The sequence below is a fragment of the Cydia strobilella genome, chromosome 1, assembly GCF_947568885.1.
Source record: "Cydia strobilella chromosome 1, ilCydStro3.1, whole genome shotgun sequence".
Classification (NCBI taxonomy): Eukaryota; Metazoa; Arthropoda; class Insecta; order Lepidoptera; family Tortricidae; genus Cydia; species Cydia strobilella.
In genome coordinates this window covers 20,178,463-20,195,251 of record NC_086041.1, presented here as the reverse complement: position 1 = coordinate 20,195,251, position 16,789 = coordinate 20,178,463, and the positions used below count along the sequence as shown (strand labels likewise).

Genomic DNA, 16,789 nt, shown 5'->3' with positions numbered 1-16,789 from the left:
AACCGCATTAAGATTTTCACTCAAAAATAGGAAAAAAAAAATTTTAGGGCATACTTAGAACTGAAACCCAAAAAAATTTTTTTTTTCATCAAACCCATACGTGTGTGGTATCTATGGATAGGTCTTCAAAAATGATATTGAGGTTTCTCATATATTTTTTTTCTAAACTGAATAGTTTGCGCGAGACCGAGAGACACTTCCAAAGTGGTAAAATGTGTAACCCCCCCTCTAACTTCTAAAATAAGAGAATGATAAAACTGAAAAAATATATGATGTACATTACCTTGCCAACTTTTACCGAGAACTGGTTTGAACGAGATCTAGTTAGTAGTTTTTTTTTAATACGTTATAAATCGTAAACCGCAATTTACCTTTCACTCACGTTTCACATAAAAATACATTGTTTAAATTGTGTAATGTACGGAACCCTCGGCGCCCGATTCCGATTCGCACTTGGCCGGTTTTTTCTTAAATTGAAAGAAAAAGAATTTTCAAAACATACCAAGTTTGGGCTCCTCCAGATACGATATGGCTGATTTTTTTTGTACAAATGATACGTGATATCCTCATATGTAACCCCAAAAAAGCAATAAAAAATTTATATAGATTTTTTTTCTTTTCAATACAAAGTGACACAGTTCTACTTAACCCTTTAACTTGACCCCAAACTTGGTGTGTTTTGAAAATTCTATTTGTTTTAATTTACAAAAAAATGGCTAAAATGTAATGATATGGTATAATTTTAGAATCGCCTCAAAAAGCCCTTTCGTATGATACCACACACGATAGGTTTTTGGAAAAAAAATATGTTTTTTTTTCATACAAAAAAATGTTTCAGCATACCCCTCCTAAGGGATTTTTTTTAGAAACTGCGGTTCAAAAATTTTGTTTTGACCTCTTAGTATGCGTGTGCCAAAAGGCTAACCTGTACATCGATTTGCGGTTTTCCTTTGAAATTGGGCTTGTACGGCTGCCACTAATAGAGATACTAACTCCTAAAAATACGTATGATACCTCATTGGATTCAGAATGATGTCTAGAAAAATGTATTCGAAGCGTTTATTCCCACATAAAAAAAGTTCAAAGCTATTAACAAAAAACGGCCAAGTGCGAGTCGGTTCCGTACCATTACGCAAAAAACGGCAAAAAATCCCGTTTGTTGTTTGGGAGCCCCACTTAAAACAATATTTTATTCTGTTTTTAGTATTTGTTGTTATAGCGGCAACAGAAATACATCATCCGTAAATATTGCAACTTTTTAGCTATCACGGTTCACGAGATACAGCCTGGTGACAGACGGACAGGCAGATTGACAGACAGACAGACAGATATTATTTTAAAGGTATTAAATATTCTTTTAAAAATTAGGAAATAATATGGTGTATTTAAAACATATCATGGAATATACTACGGTTATAAATTGATATTATGTAAAGTAATTTTTTCAACAAGTTAGGCAATTATTAAGTATATAGTATAGTTTTTTTTTTTCATAACCACATTTTTTTCGAACTTTCGTCTTTGTTGTAAATTAAAAAAAAAAGAAAATAATTGGCGTAAAAAGTATTTCGCCTCGTGGAGCCCCTTTCATGAGATCACGTCACAAAAGTTTTAATAAAAGTAATACTTTGTTTAAAATAATTTTTTGAATAATAGTGAAAATTGTAAAATATAAAGCAATATAATAATACGTACTTAGAACTGATACTTTTCTAAATAAAGAATGAATAAACTAAATTGTGTAATTAATTTTTAGTGCAAATCACCACAATTTGCTTCTAAAGAGCAAATCTGTGACCAAAAATTATATATAGTTTTAATTTTTCGTTCGTATATTCAGATTTGTGTATGAAAATGTAAAACTATTATTTCTAAAATAAATTATTCGTCCCTAATTTACACAAAATTTATACCAAATTTGATCTCATATCAAGAGATAGGTAGAAATAGAGGCAAACTGGACCGCAGAAGCCGACTTTTCCCCTCCCTTTTTGGGGGGTAGCCACTTAATCTCGTAGCTAGTGCGTCAGCTCAGCTTTGTATGAACCAAGGAATAATAAATAGTGTTAAACGATATCCCCTGAGGCCAAAGTGCATACTCACTTTACTTACTTCGCCTACTAAGAGGCAAATCGCGACTTTGTTATGGTTTATCGATAACTTATCACATCACTAGATTATCGACTTTCAATGTCGACTATTGCCCATCACTTTTGTGTCCGTGTACGTATTTAGAAACTTGACCCCGCCCCTAAAATTAGTGCGATAAGGACAACTGCAGCTTAGGCGAAAAATCCTGCGTAAAAATCTCAAAAATCGAGGTTTCGTACTCGACTGTTTCCTCCTCCAAAACTTAAGCAATCGTAACCAAATTTGGAAATCTAAATGATTATGAAATTGTCTGTGTCGGACTGTTTTGATTTTTTGGCTAATTGATACCAGTTTTGAATACCACGCCTCTCATTGCGGCATAGTCAGTGAGGCCATTTTTGGCCATGTTTGAAGGGCTCTAGCGCCTTAAAAAACAAAAATATCAAAAAAAGCAAAACACACCGACACAGATATTGACAATATTAATCTGTGTTGAAAAAATCATTCCTCTAGCTTCGAAAACCAGGGAGGAAACAGTCGAGTACGTTTGTATGGAGAAATGACCACTCCTGTTGGCTCTTAACTAATGCGAAAAAAGGTAGGTTGGTTTAGGAACTAGAGCGATCTGAAGTTGCGAGTTCGGACCTTACTTACGTTTTTGTTGATAGTAATTTCTGTGACAGGCTTCTATTCTGGGTAGTTATGCCCTTCGGGCATAATGACACACTAACCTAACCTAAACCGAAATGAAACCTTACCTACAGTTTTTTGGTGATAGGTAGTAACTTCCGTGACAGGGTCGAACTATCAAAAATGTAAAATAAAAAGTCCTAAATTCGGGCCCCTTTTGCTATACCCCAACCGCAAGTGTTAAATATACATCATAATTCCATAGAAGTATGACGTTTAAAATAACGCACTGCTTGTGGTGTGCTACTAAATCGTTGCAGACTTATATCGGTCTATGTTTTATTTATTTGTTATGTCATTAAGTTATACCTACAAATCAAGAAAAATGTCTATGTTTATCGTTTCATTTATTTACTATAATTAATTTAAATAATTAATTAATTTGAATAATTTATATTGCTAGTTATTTAATCGTTATTTACGATACAAGTGCGAAATTCACAACGAGTGGCGAATTACCTATTCCCACGTGTATCGTACAACGTTTTACAGTACATATGGCCCTTTGAATTTTTGACATAGTTGCGTAATATGCTAATAGACTTATATTGACCGGGATATAGACCGTGATTACCTTTTGTATTATTTGTGAGCTCCCGATATTTCGACGCAGTTACATGCATCATGTCACCCGTGAACATGATGCATGTAACTGCTTCGAAATATCGGGAGCTCACAAATAATACAAAAGGTAATCACGGTCTATATCCCGGTCAATAATAAGTCTAGTGAAACTAGCTGTGAATCATTCAGAACTCTAATATGCTAATAGTTGCGTAATAGTTGCGTAATAGTTGCGTAATATACTCGTGTCGATTTAAAACACTCCCTTCGGTCGTGTTTTAATTTATCGCCACTCGTTGCGAATTTCCTACTTTTCGCACTTGTATCGTAATATACTATTGTCGTGTGCTTTCTACTCTTTGCCAAGATAATTTGTGAAGTAACGATTTCGTTGCGCTATAATTAAAATATATCGATGTTTTTTTTTTAAACGGAAATTTGGACGCCTTTGTTCCAGTTGGGCAAATTGCGTCTTTTTAAAATAGTAAGTATATAAACAATTACGATAAGACTTTTCAAACCACATGAAACGTGTTTTTTGCTAATTTGCTTTTTAGCATGGTTTCTTGAGTGGGTACGATTTTAATTTCCGTAATTCAGCGTGGAACACAAGTTGAATTGATATTTGGTACAAAAAGTAAATTCTCGTTAAATCTCGATCATATCTAAAGAATCTGATGAGTTTTCTAGTCACGTAAATGAAAACAAGGCCCCACGTGATATCGTTAGCCGAGGAAAACGAGCACTCACCGTGAGTCTTGATTATTTATACTTTCATTGATCATTTCGTATCAAAGAAATACCTCAATTTTCTTTGACAAGATTGATTACGTAATTTGCATGAAAACATGCTCGTTTTGTCAATGTTATATTGCTTTTGAAGCTTTTTGTTAATCAGTATAATCAGTTATCGGCAACTGAAGGTACTTAAGTCAGTAGTGACCATCACTACAAAGCTGGGTGGTCTCGGATTCGAATCCCGGTAAAAGCGTTTATTTGTGTGAGGAGCTCTTTTTTTTTTCAGAATTATGGATATTTTCTGTACTTACATTTAAAGATGTAATCTATAATTTTATTTCTATTTAAGTCTTAACCAGGCCCCTATATTTTCACCACGGTGACAGGTGCGACAATTGTCGATATCACTGTTACTGACGTCACAGGGCTCCATAGGCTACGGTAACCGCTTACCATCGGACGGGCGGTGTGCTTGTTTGCCACCAACATTTCAATTTAAAAAACTATTATATCACCAATAAATAAGTACTTATTTTGCGACACTAATGACAAGTGTCATAACAAAAACGCCTGTCAAGAATTACCGAAAATTCTTTAAATCTTGTGACAACTGTCATTAGCTTCGTAAAATAAGTACGTATTTATTGGCGATGTAATGGAGTTTTTTTTTTGTTTATTAAAATGTTGGCGAACAAGCACACCGCCCGTTCGATGGTAAACAGTTACCGTAGCCTATGGAGGCGTGTGACGTCAGTAATAGTGATGTCGACAATTGTCGCTTCTGTCACCGTGGTGAAATAGGGGCCAGGTGGTTAACATAGGTATGTGTGGTCTTTCAAAGCGACTACGTTAAACATTGAATAAACCACTAACTATAATGCAAACATTTGATGGTATGCAGTCGTCGAGCTATTGTCTTGTAAGACAGTGTTTTGAAAATGATCAATGTAAGAATGCGAATTGTTGTCCGTGATTATGTCGATGACAAAGCATACAATTGTAATAGACCTACGTAAGTCTTACTTTAAAGGTTCAGTACTCGAAGCGTATACAGAACTCTATCTCTAATCCCCCGCTGTCCGCGCTCGTCCGTCCGTCCTTCCGTCTGTCAGCGGACTGTATCTCGATAGGTAATCACTAATCGTACTAAGTATCTGGTCTACAGTGTGGAAAAAATTAATGGGCCCTTGAGGGAAAGTACCTTAAAACCTCAAGTTAGCTCATTTGACTTCAAGGAAACATTTATTTATTTTTAAAATGAAGCAAAACTTCATTCAGTTTTTTTTTAATTCGCTTGTCTCGGCCGGGAATTGAACCGACTTAAAATTCAAAAAAATACTAAATACTAGATTTTATGAATATGTTGAACGATAGGCGAGTAAAAGACCTAATTTTTCTTGGAGAAATTTAAACATTAACATGGACTGTATCGACTGGTGGAACAAAATAGCGAGTAGTTTAGTTTTTATTTGTAGTCGATTTGATTCCCGGGCATGCGAATTAAAAAAAATTGAATGCAGTTATACAATACAATACAAATCTTCTTTATTGCTCACCAATATAAAAAGGACATGACATACAAATTAAGCACTTAAACTATGGTAGACAACAGGCGGTCTTATCGCTAAAGAGCGATCTCTTCCAGACAAAAAAGAAGAAGAAGATAAATGTTTGTTTAAAAAAATTAAAGAATGTTTTATTTAGGTAAAATGACCTAACATAAGGTTTTAACGCACTTTCCCTCCAATACGCATTTTTTTTCATCCTGTATAGTTAAAAATAGTTGTAACAATAAACACTAAAGACGATTCCATATAAAGGGAACGTGAATTTTCAAGATTCTTTAAACAGAGGTTTTTTTTATTTTTTATTGTGTATCTTGGTAAAAGCAAATAATAAAATTCCGTCAACCGAGAATCAATAATAAAGAAATAGTTATTTACGATATAAGTGCGGACAAGAGGAAATTCGAAACGAGTGGCGATAAATTAAAACACGACCGAAGGGAGTGTTTTAAATCGACACGAGTTGCGAATTACCTATTTGCACGTGTATCGTACAACGTTTTACAGTACATATGGCCCTTTAAACTTTCGACATATGCACGAAAAGTGCTCTTTTACGCACTAGTGCGAGAAAGTAGCACCATATGTACTGTAAAATATTCTTATTCAATTAATTAAAAAGCGATAGTACCTACAAACAGCAACAGCAAACACTGTAACCAGAACTGTACATCGGTGGATCATATTACAAAAGGCATAAGGTTCACCGATGGACAGTAAGTTAACAATGTAGGCGATGGTAGGCAACCCTCGAGTAAATGTAAATCTTGAAATTGGCCGCTTTTTTCACTTCAGTGTTACTTTTTAGGGTTCCGTACCCAAAGGGTAAAATCGGGACCCTATTACTAAGACTTCGCTGTCTGTCTATCTGTCTGTCTGTCTGTCTTGTCCGTCTGTCACCAGGCTGTATCTCACGAACCGTGATAGCTAGACAGTTGAAATTTTCACAGATGATGTATTTCTGTTGCCGCTATAACAACAAATACTAAAAACAGAATAAAATTAATTTAAGTGGGGCTTCCATACAACAAACGTGATTTTTTGCCGTTTTTTTGCGTAATGGTACGGAACCCTTCGTGCGCGAGTCCTACTCGCACTTGGCCAGTTTTTATAAAGAAAAGTTTTTATATTATATCGATGTAATTATAATTTGAACTATTAGTTATCAAATATAAACTTCTCATGGCACTAAATCAGCTCGTCTCTAAAACAGTACCTAATTGGATATTGCTAAATGGACACAATGATGGCTGCAGAATTTGATGCAGAATGGTATAGTGTAAATCTTTTGAACTGAGCTAGTTTACTCAAAAGGTCTCAAGAATGAATACAATACCATTGAGTGATAAACCACAAATTAGGATAACTATCTCGAATTAAAAGCTGATTATAACCGCCTTGAAATATTAGTATAGATCAACAACTCTATTTTTTAAACAATAGACTACAAAATACACTAACTAAATAATGGCTAACATAACTTTTTTTGCATTAACAACCGTCGACACTCAAAAAAAATGCACTGTAGAAAAACGGCTACGGGATACCATAAAATGTCATTATATTATCGGCTCTATAATCTTATCATAAGAATCAAAAATGCTTTGAAGGAAAAATAACACTTCACACGTTTTGCATTTATAGATAACAACAGATGTGCCACCAGGGTCGTACTCGCATTGTTACAATTGATAAGCACTTGGTTTATAGCACAATCGGATTAAGTCTCACCTCGAAATCCTTCCAAAGATATGAAATTTGGTATGTATGTTAATTAATTGTCTCTTTTTCATGTCCACACTATTTGACATTTGGGGACCTCGAGGAATCGCAGCCATCTTGGAAAAATGTGTACCATCCTGGAGAAATTTGCGTTTTACTCTAAATATAAGTTCTCTATGAAAATATGGTGTAAGGCAACATTAAAGCTTATTAAATTCTACACAAAAAAGTCCTAGATAACTTTGCGAAAAAAATACATCTTGTTATAGAAAATAATAGCTGAATCCAGATTTAGCGCTTATACCCTTTCTTCCTTTCTTTTTCTTTTATGTTCTTCTTTCTTTCTTTTTTTATATTCTCTTAATATGAAACTTGGAGGAATATGAATTCTACTTTTGTCTATATATTTGTACACGTTCTACTCCAATATCAACATTTTACTCGACTGCGACTTAAACAGAAAGTAGGGTTATGGGTTTAAATACTGAAAATCAGTACACCCTGTAGCTCGGAATACTGGACGGATTTTTTAAAATGACATATCGGTAGATTCCTCTCGCCCTTCACAACCTGTTTACACCTGTTTTATTAAAGAAAAATTAATACAGCCGCCTTGAATAGCCGCCGAATAGTTAATCATATTTTTACTTCTAGCGCCTAAACTATTGAGTGGATTTCAATAGAATAGACATCAGTATATCCATAATTGGTACACGAGTGCTATGCAATACAAATGTACTAAAATAAATGGAGGCAAAATGTGTGAAACTTAAAAATGTGAGTACAAAAATAGATTTTAGGTCTTAAAAGGTGTTTAAACAATAGTGACAGTAATGAAATTTGACACCTACAATTTCAGGGATCCCTGTTTGTGTGTCATAAAATTGGAGCTTCGGGGACCACGGGGATCAAACGCCATCTTGAAAAGTATGTCTTTTTTGGTTTTTCTTTTTTTCTCGGAATATCTGGGTTTAATGTGAATACTATGTATGGCGAAACGAAAGCTTATTAAATTCCACACTAAAAAGTTATACAACACCATGTCCCAAAAACGAAGCCTTTTTCTAGAAATATGTTTAAAAATAAATACGGAACTTAAGTTCTCCCGCCTTCCGCTACTTAGATCTCACGCACTTCGCACATAGCCAATAGGATCAAGTGACTAGAAGCAGGGAAATTCTACAGTGTATTAACAAGTCAGTGAGTGCTGATCTCCCTACCTATGATTAAATTTCTCTAACTCCTGAAAAAAGTCACATTAAAATGTAAACCATGCGCTCAATTCGTGTTTACTTATTAATTTTAATTAATGATTATAGAAGGCTGATAAAAAATCTTAATTTATTTTTAATACTTAAATGAATTGTCAAGCTATTGATAACCAGAACTACTGTCTAATGTAAGTATCGGGCTTACAAAAAAATCTACTTCAGCTGTCAAATTCGAGGCACGTTTTATTCTTAGACTATATCTCTTCTACTATTAACTCTTTTGTAGTAATAAGACGTTAATTACGGCTTAGGGTCAAAAAAGTCGGATATTGTATCGTGAGTTAAGGTGGGAAGCTGTTAATTGACTACTACTGATTAACCTCTTCCCATCAATTAACCTTTCAAGTAGGAATACCATTTACACCTAATTAACATGTCAACTAAATTAAAATGTGTTCCACCGGAGATCAGTCGTTCAGGGGTATTCAGGAATAAATAATTCCATGTATAGTAACCCGTTTTTATTGCTTTTCAGTGTTAATTTTTTGTTCAATATAATTATTATTCCATTTGAATTTATTTTCTAAGATCTTTTTAATTTCCTCACTGAAAGCATCGGCCATCGTGTTGATGATGAATTTATACGATGGTCTAAGTCTCAATATGTTTAGTGGAATAGTTATATAATACAGTTTTAATAGCAATAATACAGCAACTACAGATAGCATTGCTACGGGCTATTAAATACACGTAGTTATTATAATTAGTCAACAGCGGCCATTATGCGTTAGGTTCCGAAGAAAAGGAAAACCAGCGGGCAATTAAAACAATTATGTGGAATACACCTTCATATTTTATGAGTGACGTCCGTCCACGGGGCAAGCTACTGACTGTACCAAGAGAATTCTTAATGGTTTTAAAATAGAAAAATATATATAATTATATTTTGTACTATTGAACATGTTTTAAAAGCAAATAAACTTATTCTAATTTAAGTGCCTCCGAGCTTTTGCCTATTAAATAAATTTCTTATTATTTTGATATTTTTCTCATTTATCATATAAAATTAGTAGTATCTACAGGTAAGCATTGAAATTTTCATAATATATAGTATTTCATAGTATGCAAGATGTAGATGTAGATCCGAGTAAGTACGATCTGTATTTTAATTACTTAATTACAATCATTAGTCATACAGAAATCGGTGAGACAATTTTGAATTGACAAATGTACCTACAGTAAGCAAAAGATATATCTGTGATATTTAGCACTTGTCGTAATTAACTGAACGATACTCTCTATCAACTTTAATAATTAACTCTGGGTAGTTGTAATAGAGTTCATTTTGCACGGCACAAACTTGACACCTCATTGATTTCAATGATTAGCATCGCATGTCCGCATAGTAGCACAATGTGAAAAGTCGCATGGGTCTATGATACTCACGTTGAGATACGGTTATTAGCTTCTGTAGCTCCGATCTCTTGGTAAAGACCTGACACTTGATTAGCTCGCGGTGCAACTCGCGTTACATAATTTACTGTTCACGTTTACCATTTCTTCAAGTAGAAAAAATACTTATCTAAAAATATATATCTAACCTCTGTCCAATTTTATAGAAGAACTATAGAAAATAGACGAGGCAGAATGATAGGTCACTTGATAAGACACGACACTTTCTTTAACACTATATTAGAAGGCAAGATAGAAGCGAGAAGAGGCCGCGGAAAACCACGAGCAAGCTACACACAACAACTGAAAGCGAAAGCAAATGTCGTGTCTTACAGGGACCTAAAGAACCTGGCCGAGGACCGAGAAAACTGGCGCATACTCCACCGACAAGAGCCATGCTCTTAAATTATGAATGAAAATGTCCAATTTTATTTAAAGTCGATGCGACCAAATCCATCAAAATGAAATTCCGTATCCATATTATATTAGTTTTGCCCGCAAGAAGACTGAGTATGAAGTGGATAGTGTCCCGAGGCTAAGGATTTTATGATGTGGTTGTTTATGTTGATATGATTGTGGTTGAAAGTGTTCAGAAACGAATTCCTTATAGAAAAATCGATGATCGGTGTTACCCCATGAATCAGATTGGCCCCATGAATCAAAGTACATTTCATCATTCAATTTAAGAGCTGTGGGGTCTTGTCGTTGCAGCGTGATGAAGTTGTCTCCGACACGACGTGTACGACACGGCCCCTGCATGCTCCTTTACTTGGCTCATATAACTGTTTCTTGGTCTTCCCCTACCTCTTCTTCCGTTTATTTTCCCTTCTATAATGTTCCTGATGAAGTGGTGGTGTCGTAGCAGGTGGCTGATCATTTTTCCTCTTCTATTTTTAATAATGTTCATTATACTTCTCTTTTCATTCACTCTCTTTAGGACGTCTTCATTGGTAACTTTTCCGTCCAACTTATTCCTTCCATCATTCGCCAACACCACATTTCAAATGACTGTATATATTTTTCATCTCTTTTATTTAGCGTCCATGTCTCACATGCATATAGTGCGATGGACCATATATATGTTATCATAAATCTCTTTCTTATGTTTAAGGATATACGTGATTTAAATAGGTTTTTTTTCTTATAGAATATCTGTTTAGCCATTGCAATTTTTGCTTTTATATCTGGAGTACATCTTGAGTTTTCTGTTATGATACTTCCCAAATATTTGAAGTTCTTGACTTGTTCTATATTTCTTCCCCTTATTGTAGCTCGCTCTATATATCACCATTCTTATACATTTCCATAAATTTAGTTTTATTGTTATCAAAGTACATTTACCGGTACAATATTTTTTGTTACTAACGTCACTCACTAGTCATCATTATGCAAATGCTGTATTGTTTGCGAGAATAAAACAACAAGGTAATCTGCTCGTAAATATCGCCAACCTTGTTTACTTTTGTCTGAAATTTACTGGCTTAATACTAGAAGGTATTCATAGGTATCAAATGCCCTTTGGTTATATTCTATATGTAGTGTGACTTTTTAATGAACTACTTATCTAGTAAGGAAAATTAGTTTAAATTATTCCGGGCATGCAGTAACACAAATTCAAAATTGTATATTAGAAATACATTGACAAAAGCTTTATATTTATCAAATACTTCTAAAAAGAAGGAGGTTACCAAAATTCGACTCTATTTTTTATTGCTAGTATGTTGCCTCAGATCACCGTTATTTCTGAACCGATTTGGAAAGTTATTTTTTTTTTTGCTTAAAAGTATAAATAAATAATATTTTTCAAAATCGAATATGGGGTCCATGAGGAATTGAGGGAGCTCCTAAAATTTTATAGGCACACATATATTTCAGAATTATACGGGACATGCTTAAATATTATAATCTTGACTACTTTAAATAATTTTATTTTTACATTTATTATTTGTACCTAAGATAAAATGTGAATTTTGAATTTTAGAATATTTAATTGTTTTTATTATGATCTGTGTTAATTTAATTTATTTGACTTAGTGTGTGTTGTTTTAATGAATGTATGATTAATTTATCTATTTTTAATGATGTTTGTAATTAAGTTATGTATATGATATGGACTACTTGTCTGAAATAAATGATACAATACAATATAAAGCGTATTTTTTTTTTCATTAATAAACCAAGCATTTGCATTTAAAAATGCAATACAGTGCCATTTGATGAAGTGGAACTGTTGATGAAAACTAAAACGGAACTCAACGACGCGTATTTTGCGTTTGGAGATTTGTCTTCTTTGTTAAAATGAAGCAAGTAAGGTTTTTAAGGAACATTTTTGTCAAGGTCGTTTTGATGATGGGTTCCACAAGGAATTAAAGGAAATCCTCAAATACTGATGGATCAGGTCCAAACCTTGAAACTTGAGACGTTCCCGAAGCTCGAGACTTTTTAGTGACATGGCTGTCTGACAGGTATCGAGTAATGAGTCCTGCTGCAGAACTCTAACTTAACACAAACTTAAGACTAAAAATCCGAAAATAAAACCTTTAAAAAAAAGGAAACCGATAAAACAGGATAAAACTAAATATTACTTGTTGCGCTATCAACTACTTACCTATGCGCTAGCAACTGATATGTTTGAAGTGGAAGCCAAGCCAAATAATTACAGCACACGTTTTCTTTCTTTCTTTCTTATCGAACCATACCAGGGTCGGCAAACAGTTCGACAGTGTGTTGATACTTTTTTAATGATTTGACTTGGCACCGAATTCTAACGTATCAGTTGTTAGTGGATATAAAACATGTAATATTTTAATTTATCCTTTTTGAAGTCGATTTTGAGGTGTTTCTTACAAGAGTATTGATTTACAGACCGTACGTGGAACCTTGTCGCAAGCAACTATTATTTCATGTCAGCGAATGTATTATATACTTCCTTCCTTCAAATAGCTTACGGCTCTACACGCTACCAACTCGGTACTCATACAAAATTAAACCTTACTCCGATAACTTACGAATCATCGAAAAATCTATCAGAAAAATATAGGTCGGAAATGATGCATTTAGTTGTTTTTGTAGGTGAGTTGTGTTTTTTGGGTTAAGTAATAAATAGAAAAATAATTATAAATGTAATATAACTTAAACAAGTAATAAATTGATTATTTCCTTGCATGCAATCATTATAAATAACTTTCGTTGTTTTTTGGGGAAATAATAAATAACACGAGTATAATGAATGGACTGTATGAAATGTTGAAAGTCTATTAAACAGATAATGTAATTTTTTTAACAGAAGCATACGAAGTACTCTGCCTTGGAACCAAAGAGGATATAATAAGATAGAGCGGTACTGTCATAGTAAATTTTGTAACCACAGTAAATTCACTAGCATCTATCGACATACTTTAAAACTAAAAATGAAGATTTATAGACTAGAGGCAGATTAAACAAAAGTCGTCTCCTTCACGATTTTCGTAGACATCTCTTCTAAATACCTAAAACTGGTATGGATGTGTTCCTCGTGGTCTCCAGAATACGAATTGACTGGTTTTAGTTTATGGAGGGGGGACGGGTCGAGAAAAAGGGGGGCAAAGATGGCGGCCTACCATCATTGATATTTGTTCACATCTTGAGTCCTATGGGACCGATCGGTTCGTGTGAGGTGTCGTTTGAAAGAATATTAAACGTACTATTATTGTTTCTTAGTAACCGTAGTCATAACTGTAGTCGTTTACCGTGCATGGATGGCATAAGAACTGATAAAACATGCTTCTAACTCAATAAATTATAAATTTACCGCAATTAATGTTATAACAAAATATACGGGATATTTCATTAGCTATCCAAAAATATAAGTTTTATTGGTGTATGATTTTATATAACCAAGTTAAGTCGAATTCTGTTCAGCATGGGTCACTACGCACGGACACATAAATGGCGGGCGATCGACGTCGACGTCGATCGATAGGACTCAAGATGTGAACAAATATCAATGATGGTAGGCCGCCATCTTTGCCCCCCCTTTTTCTCGACCCGTCCCCCCTCCATAAACTAAAACCGGTCAATTCGTATTCTAGAGACCACGAGGAACACATCCATACCAGTTTTAGGTATTTAGAAGAGATGTCGACGACTTTTCTCCAAACAGGCCGGTTTCCTCCATACTATTATAAAAATACGTTAAAATGTATTTAAATATAGATAAATGATTTTTTTATTTGCATTAATTATTTTTATATGATTTCGACCCATGTTCTTTCACAGATATGCGTTAAAAATATAAATAACAAATGAAACCGTCAACGCCCTCTATACGAGAGTAGGCCAAAACTAGTGGCGCCATCTGATCGAGAATCAAATTTTCGTGATTTTCGAGGCACGTTTTTTCCTTAAACTGTATCCATCTATTACGGAGTTATATCTTTGCTTGGAACCAATGTATGATTTTATACCAGTTGCGGTGGAGACTGCAGGACCGTGGGGTGCGGAGGCTAATGAGTTTGTGTGGGAATTGGGTCGGCGACTGAGAGATAGGGGTTGCGATCCTCGTTCCGGATGGTACCTGTCCAACAGATCTCCTTGGAAATTCAACGAGGCAACGCTGCCAGTGTCATGGGGACGTTTGGGCCGGCTACGGTCAGGGGTGGCACCATAGCCTAGTTTAATTTAGTGGTAAAGATTGACAAAGCATGTTGCTGATATGCTTTTGTGTCCACCTGACGGAGCCTGCGTTGCCGATCACGATCTATGCATGGACTTTCTATTTACTGTTTTTTTGTTTCCTTTTTTTTATTGTGACGTTATAATGTAAGTTTTATAAAATAAATATCATACTGCAATTAAAAATTTTTGTTTTAACTATTTTACTCATTATATTATGCAGGTACAGTTTTATTTGAACTTTTGAAAAGTCAGCACCTTACTTATTTCAGAAAACAGCCTTTTTAAGTAACGCAGTTCTTTTTAGGTAACGTAATTTCCACTCATAATGTAAACTGAAATGGGACTTAATCGCGTGCGCTTACTTTTGTTATTTTCCCTGACGTTTCGAAAGCGACATTTGTTTCGTGTTTTTTTGCGATCTACCCTGCGGTGGCAGCATGGTTCCATTTTTATCGTCTATCACTATGAACGTCACTTTCGCACTTACATACTTGTTAGAACGTGACAGGCATGGTGACAGGCGATAAAAATGGAACCATGCTGGCACCGCTGGTCATGATTATTCACTTTTACGCTCGCTTACACACGACTCACGCAATCCTAATAATATTTATATATATATATATATATATATATATGTATAACTTTTGTAAGTTCATTTTGGCATATTTACTATATAAAAATTTTAACGTCCAACGAACCCCGAAGAATTTCCGGTTTATACTTATTAAAGAGGATTAAAACATAAAGCAGTGGAACATTAAGCCTGGCTTAATAAGGTGGACCGGGTTTATTATAGTTCCTTGTTATAACTAAGTTAATAATGCCTTATAGACCCTAGTTAAGGCGACTTTCCTACCTACTAATTTATGCTGAAATGGAAACGAGTCAAATATAATCTTAGAACCTACATATACTTTATTTGTGTAATTTTTTACATAAACATAAGCCATGCACAATTTCAAATTGCGTATTTAATGTTCATACCTGGCGCCTTATTGACAAAATGAGAAGTAGAACTTTCTGACTTAAAGCGACACATATTGTTAGGGTCATCAAACGGCCTCCTTTAATTTAGGGTCCTTTGGCCGTACCCTAATACGTGTCACGCTCGGCTTGTCCCGACCCTTTGTGCTTTTCAATCTTGTATTTGAGTTTAAATCAAATAAACAGGTGTAAAAGGAATACCAACGTACACTTGCTCTCGCTGACTATTCGACTAAGAGACTTCGATAAGTTTATTGTTTGGTAAATAATAATGATGACTCTTAGGCCGTTTAAAATTAATAATTTTAAGTATACTTTAAATAGCCGAGTAAATCAGGGTTTATTTAGCAAGGTGCTGCATATGAATATTACAAACCGCAATATGAGGTTTAAATAATCTCCAACATCATTACATCATACATAATGCAAAGGGTAATACGAGGCTTCCAACCGTGTCGAATTATTAGCGAGTAAACTACGAGTAGGTACCTATACCCTCTCTCTCACTCTCTATTAGGGAATTGAGGGATATGTTCGCCTTTGTACATATTATACTTACATCCTTTACTCTTTTATGTCTATTTTGTGTAAACTTGTTTATGAACAATAAAGTGACATACATACATACATGTACCTAGCTGAACCTTACGCTACACCCAATGTAACTATATTTAATCTGCTAAATCGTGTCAAATTAAGTTTTCCCGGGAATAATACCTATTATATATTGAATAATCTAAAAATGCTAATGTTGAAAAATCTGAATAGATTGAAATTTTTTAAAAATGATGTGTCGACTGCAACATCTTACTTCGAATATAGGTTAATTGGATCTCAGGTTCCCAAGATTAAACCAAGCCGCTATTTTTTACCATCTGTGATAACAATCTACTCCAAGATACTACTCCTTCCATCGATAACGTCATTGGCGGCGTAATTGTAATGTAACTTAGAGGAAGCCATCGTATTTTACCTTGAACTAGACCCCACTAGTATAAAATCTTCGTTTTATTTCTTAAAATTTGTGACTTCATTTCATTTATTTACTTTTATACACAAAAATTGCCTCAAAAAATTTACACCAACACAGAAAATCACTTAATAGACTCTCAT

At 34.4% G+C, this 16,789-nt stretch overlaps 1 protein-coding gene across 1 annotated transcript in view; it reads right to left on the bottom strand.

Annotated features, from left to right (window-relative positions):
* Positions 1 to 16,789, bottom strand: part of LOC134745938 (sodium- and chloride-dependent glycine transporter 2-like) — a 31,719-nt gene that overhangs the window by 14,717 nt on the left and 213 nt on the right. The window lies entirely within an intron of this gene.